Source organism: Siniperca chuatsi, linkage group LG20, assembly GCF_020085105.1.
Source record: "Siniperca chuatsi isolate FFG_IHB_CAS linkage group LG20, ASM2008510v1, whole genome shotgun sequence".
Lineage (NCBI taxonomy): Eukaryota > Metazoa > Chordata > Actinopteri > Centrarchiformes > Sinipercidae > Siniperca > Siniperca chuatsi.
In genome coordinates, this window is record NC_058061.1 from 143,337 (window position 1) to 149,544 (window position 6,208).

The following is a 6,208-nucleotide window of genomic DNA, read 5'->3' on the forward strand; positions in this document are numbered from 1 at the left end:
AGAAACAGCTCTAAATTGGTTTAATACTTACCTCACTGGCAGAAGATTCTTTGTTAGCCTCGGTGACCTTATTTCAGACAAACATGACTTTCTCTTTGGTATCCCACAGGGTTCAATTATTGGACCATTACTGTTTTGTCTCTATATGTTTCCTCCCAGAAAAATTATTTGTGATCACGGAGTGAATTTTCATTGTTATGCTGATGACAGTTATATTTATCTGTAGCACCAGATGATACTGATGCCTTAAATCCCTTGACAAACTGCCTCTCCAGCATTGTACAATGGATGAGTAATAATTTCCTCAAATTAAATGAAGATAAAACAGAAATTCTTATAATTGCTACAAATGCACAGACTTGGAAGTCTGGCCCTACAGAGTAAGCCTGAAGTAAAAAACCTGGATGTTATTCTTGACTCTGAGCTGAATTTTAAATCACATATCAACAAAGTTACAAAGGTTGCTTTTTATCATTTAAGAAATATTGCTAGAGTTAGACCCTACCTCTCTTTGCAAGATGCCGAAAAGCTGACCCATGCCTTTGTTTTCTCTCATCTAAATTACTGCAATGCACTCTATACTGGATTACTAAAAAAAACTATTGATAGGCTGCAACTTGTTCAAAATGCAGCAGCAAGAATTTTAACAAAAACCAGGAAAAGAGAACAAGCGTCATTACACTGGCTACCTGTAACATTGAGGAGTGATTTTAAAATAATTTTACTTGTTTTTAAGTGGTTTAGCACTTTCGTACATCTCTGATTGCTTATCTGAGTATGTTCCAAACTGTTCCCTTAGGTCATTTAGCACTGGTTTACTAAATGTACCAATGAGATGGTGAAGCAGCTTTTTGTTGCAACTTCTGTTGATAGTTTTAAGAACCAGCTCAAAACTTACTTGTATGAACTTGCTTTTAACTAATTCCACTTTTCATGTATTTATTTTATTTTTATTTTTCATCAGTGTTGTAACTTGATGGTTTTTATATCTTAAAATTGTTTTTATCATTATTATTTTGTTTTTTTACTAATATGATCCTTGTGTTTCCTGTTTATAATATGTTGATTGTTTTGTTTCCCTTGTGAAGCACTTTGAGCAACATTGTATGTTATGAAAGGTGCTATACAGATAAAGTTAATTATTAATATTATTATTATTACAGGGTTACCTTAAGGTATACAGGGGTTACCCAAGTTACACAGGGTTTACTGCAGGTATACAGGGTTTACCGCAGGTATACAGGGTTTTCCCCAGGTATAAAGGGTTTAGTTAATGTATACAGGGTTTACTTAAGGTACACATGCTTTACCTACAGGGTTTATTTAAGGTATGCAGGGTTTACCCCAGGTATAGAGGGTTTTCACCAGGTATACAGGGTTTACTTCAGGTATACATAGTTTATCCCGGTTATACATAGTTTACCACAGGTATTCAGGGTTTACCAGGGTTTCCTATCACTATATTTTAGTTCTACAGCTGTAAATGGGTTTTTTTTGTGAATCAATATAAATCTTTCATATCACTAATATCAGAAAAGATAGTGTTTATATCATGTCACAGTAAATGTGTTAATGTTCCAGTCTGTGTTTTAGTGTCTACAGGCCTCCAGAGTCCAACAGCTGAACACTCAGCAGGGTCGGCTCAGTCTGGATCAGACCAAACGACAGAAGGATTCAGAGTTTGGAACCAGCAGCTTACTGACTGAGGGACTGCCCCACTGACCTGCCTGTGGCTGTTGTCAGCCAATCAGAGCAGAGCTCAGCTGTCAGCTGACTCTGGAGCTACACCATCACACCTCATGGAAGAAGACAAGGATGGTCTCCACGGCAACAGATGAACGTTGTGTCTCGGACAAGTGAAAACCACAACCGGCAACATCTTAACTAGCTTCCTGTTAGCTACTTTTAGCTACACCTGATATGCAGCTGACAAACACACATTCTAGCCTCAGGAGGCCTGCTGGACCAAAGTGGTGCTGGACTTCATACAGTTTTAGCTCAGCTAGCTGATTTTAAACATTGCTAGCTAAGTTAGCTGAATTCATACAGTTAACTCAGCTAGTTGACTTCAGTGTTAATGTAGTTGATGGGTCAGTTACAGTTAACTAACCTGTTTGTAGGTTAATGAAGCTGCAGTGACAGAGGCAGATCAATGAGCTACAGCAGAAGTTCAGTAAAGTGGTAACTAAGTTACCTTGATGAGTTGAATCAGTTGAATCACTGTAGAAACACAGTAGAAAATAATAGAAACTGTTGTTAAATGGAGCGTTCTCATGTCCTGATATAAGTTCAGTTGAATTTAACTTTGTTCTGATTGGCTGTTTCACCTGTAGACTGGAGAGTGGTTTAACACCGTAGAGCCTCTCAGCTCCACTCATGGATCTAAGGTTATAGTGTGTAACCTTCATACTGTTTCAGCCCGCTTGAATCATTCCGGGACCAAATATTGATGAAGGACACACATCTTCATGACATCAGGAGGTCTGATGGAGGTCAGAGCTGCATAAAACTGAATAACCGAACTGTTACAAGAAAACAACAGAACAAAACAAAATGATGTTCTGATCTGAAGAAACAAAGCATGAAGGTTGAGAGAAGTCTGAAAAAGGTTTAATAACTGATTAAATAAATAAACCTGCTGCAGTTTGGTGTTACTCTGCAGAGTTTAGATGTGATCCAGTCTCTATACACGATTATAATGTGGTGATATTTCACAGTAAAGTACACAGTAACGTCCTTCATAGACCCGACTAAATAATTGAGGATAATTTCACAAAACAAATATATTACATACATACAACATAATATTATGTTATATTATTTATTATTATTATTATTATTATTATATGAATTTATGCATTCTTCATTTTACTCTGCTGCTAGACCTAATCAGGACATTTGATTATGAAATGACTATCTGATCAAATGAAATGGAAATCTGAAAATAGAAAGGAAATTAAATGAAGTACGGTAACAATATATTACGGTGCACATATTTACCATTAACTACTTGCTTATTAGTATGCATATTAGTAGCATGTTGGCTCTTTATTAGTCATTATAACGCGCTTATTAATGTCTTATTCTGAATGACCATATTCTACAACTACTAGGCCATTAACTAAGAGTTTTCCTCCAATAACCTCCTAATTACTGCTTATTGATAGTAAGTAAGGAAGATGTACATGAATTACGATCTTAATATGCTTTGCTCAGTATGGGCCTTATAAGGTGGTAGAACCACAAGAATAGTCATTCTCCCTTAATAACACTTAATAAATATGGTCTATTCTTATGTAACACATCATAAAACTACAAGTGTTAATAGTGTCCAAATAACTCTAAATTAAGTCTTTCTAACTCAGAATATGTTCCCCATTCTAATGAGTAGTTTGACACTTATTAACCCCCACAGGTTCCCTATTCCTCTTCACACTTAGTAAATCCATTATTCTCTGCTTGCATAATGTAGTGTAATGTACGAACTACATGTCTGTTTACTTCCTGTCAACTCGAATGTTACCTTCGCCTCCAACCTTGGTGATTACCTTACAGTGTTTGGAAAAGCTGCCAAAAATGAAAGTGACTGACTTGCACCGTCTTACAAAAGCGAGCACCTTTTCCAAGTACCAAGTGTAAAAAACTGCTAAAAAAAGCTGTGAAAATCAGGCTAACGTTGGTGCTACACTGAGTGACTGGCTAACGTTGCTAATGGTTATCTAAGACTCTGAGGTGATTATGAAAATGATAAAAAAACACTATATACAAAAATGATCAGTAAATACTATTAATACTATTAGTACTAATGACTATTCTTGTGGTACTACCACCTTATAAGGCCCATACTGAGTAAAGTATATTAAGATTAATATAATTCATGTACAACAACTTCCCTACTTACTATCATTAAGCAGTAATTAGGAGGTTATTGAGGGAAACACTTAGTTAATGGCCTGGTAGTTGTAGAATATGGTCATGCAGAATAAGGCAACAATAAGTGCTATATAATGAGCCAACATGCTACTAATATGCATGCTAATAAGCAACGAGTTAATGGTGAATATGTGCACGCTGAGTACATAAATGGAAATGTTCAAATAAATAGTTCAATTGTAAACAATGACTTAATATTTAGTAGTCTGGTTACTTTTCAAATCATATTGATGTTTTCTTTTCCCTTTACAGTTAAAACTTTCCTTTTAAGATTTCATGGCATGCCAGGAGTTTGAGTTTCAATTTAATTTTGTGACCAATTTGTCATTTCAACATCAAATTCCCTTTGTTTGTATTTTTCACTTTTAACTATGATAATCTTTGGTGATAGAGTCAAAAGAACATGATTTATACACCGTTTAAAATGTTTTCTCTGTGTAAATGATCTTCTGTTGGTCCTGCAGCGTCCTCAGTGTTTAACTGAAGCAGGTTCAGAACAGAATCAACACAATGAATCCTTCATTTTTTAAAAACTGGATCCTGCTGTTGTACTTTTATTATTCCAGATGATATTTTTCTATCTCTGCTGTGAGTCTGAACTCAGTGATCATCTGAAGAGTTGGTAGTATGAGTTCAGTTCAATTTTATCTACATAACCAAATCACAATTTGCCTCAAGAGGGTGTTGATGTGATTACAGATTAAAAATGGTGGAAAACGAGACTGAAGACAAAACTTTGTGTTTTGTTGTTGAAGAAAAACTGTCCTACAGATTTTGTTTGTAGGAACCATCGTTTTTATTATTTGAATTCTTTCTTCGGAGAAATGTGAGTGAAATGTTTTGGATGTGTTCAGACGTCGACGCATCCTGGTTACCGTACACTGACTCCTCCTCCTGTCTGTATGATGCAGGTGTACAGGTGTTCCTAATAAAGTGGACATTGAATGAAGAGCTGCAACAACATGATACACAGAATATGATAATGTCACATACATAGTGTATTATGTATGTACTGTGTATACATAATACTGTGTACAGTGTATGTACTGTGTATATATAATACTGTCAGATACACACAGTGTGTATATGAGATTCTGTCAGACAGGAAGTGACTTTTCAGTTTGAAACTTGAGAGCTTCAAGTTAACATGGAGATACAGACTTTGTTACGGTCCACTGTGTGTGTGTGTGTGTGTGTGTGTGTGTGTGTGATAAAGTGAATGTGACAGGCAAAGAAATCCAGTTCAGACTGCAGCGTCTTAAGAGCTGCAGAGCATCAGCAGTAATGAGCACTGACCTGTGTGTGTGTGTGTGTGTGTGTGTGTGTGTGTGTGTGTGTGTGTGTGTGTGTGTGTGTGTCCTGTCAGTCTATAAAGTCAAACAATTAAAAAGCAAACAGGACTGTGAGTCTCTTTGTGTTCATTGGACCTGAAACATTCGGAGCCCTCGCTGTGATGTCACATGATGATGTCAGACACTCTGAACACCAGGATGTTCTAAATCAATAAATAACCAATAACAACTAATAATAAATCAATAGAACAGTTCAGGAGGAGGTTATTTATTTGCGGTTCCTGCAGGAACAGTCTGCTTCATGTTTCTCGTGTTCAGTGTTGCTGACATGACTCTTTTGAATAATCAGAACAAAAGATGAACAGCTGTGTTAGAAAATATCTGGTTCTTTGATTAAAAGTCAAAAACTGAAGCAGAGAAGTCAACTACGACTCCCAAGGTGAATTTCACTAACAAACAGCCAATCAGAGATTGGGGTGTGTTATGCTAGTGTTAATGTAGCCTGGAGCCTCCGGCCTGCAGCAGAGAGGAGCAGCGGGAGCTCACTTCCTTCTGACTCCACACCAACAGATATGTTTCGTTTTCAAACGTGTAGTCTTCAGCCCCAGCCGACGATGACTCAAGTGACATCACTTGAGGATATTTATCAGACTTCACACAGCTCCATCTGGAGCCACTAAAGGCTTCATACTACTTTTAAAATATATACAGTAGAACTCCCCAACACCTGGAAACACACGCTGAGGTGGAAAGTCACCTTTAAAGGCGGGGTCAGCGATTCTAATCCAGTACACGTCTTTTTGTCAAATTCAGCGAATATCTCCTCTCGGTCCGTTAGCTGTGCGTTCAGTGTGAGCGCTGAAAAACCCTCCGGTGTTTCAACACAGCCCTGGCTCTGTAAATGGGAAATTATTCAATTCAATTCAATTTCATTCATATAGCGCAATTCATATATATCTCATTGCACTTTTCCTGTAGAGCAG

At 37.0% G+C, this 6,208-nt stretch overlaps 1 protein-coding gene across 8 annotated transcripts in view; it reads left to right on the forward strand.

Annotated features, from left to right (window-relative positions):
• Positions 1-4,653, forward strand: part of jakmip3 (Janus kinase and microtubule interacting protein 3) — a 39,575-nt gene extending 34,922 nt beyond the window's left edge. For 7 of the 8 annotated variants that reach the window (XR_006376006.1, XM_044179126.1, XM_044179129.1 and 4 more), the window contains one exon: positions 1,594-4,653. The gene's annotated coding sequence lies outside the window, so the exon portion shown is untranslated. Of the gene's footprint in view, positions 1-1,581 lie in introns of all 8 variants that reach the window. The other variant, XM_044179128.1, reaches the window with a different exon arrangement.
• The last annotated feature ends 1,555 nt before the right edge of the window (positions 4,654-6,208 follow it).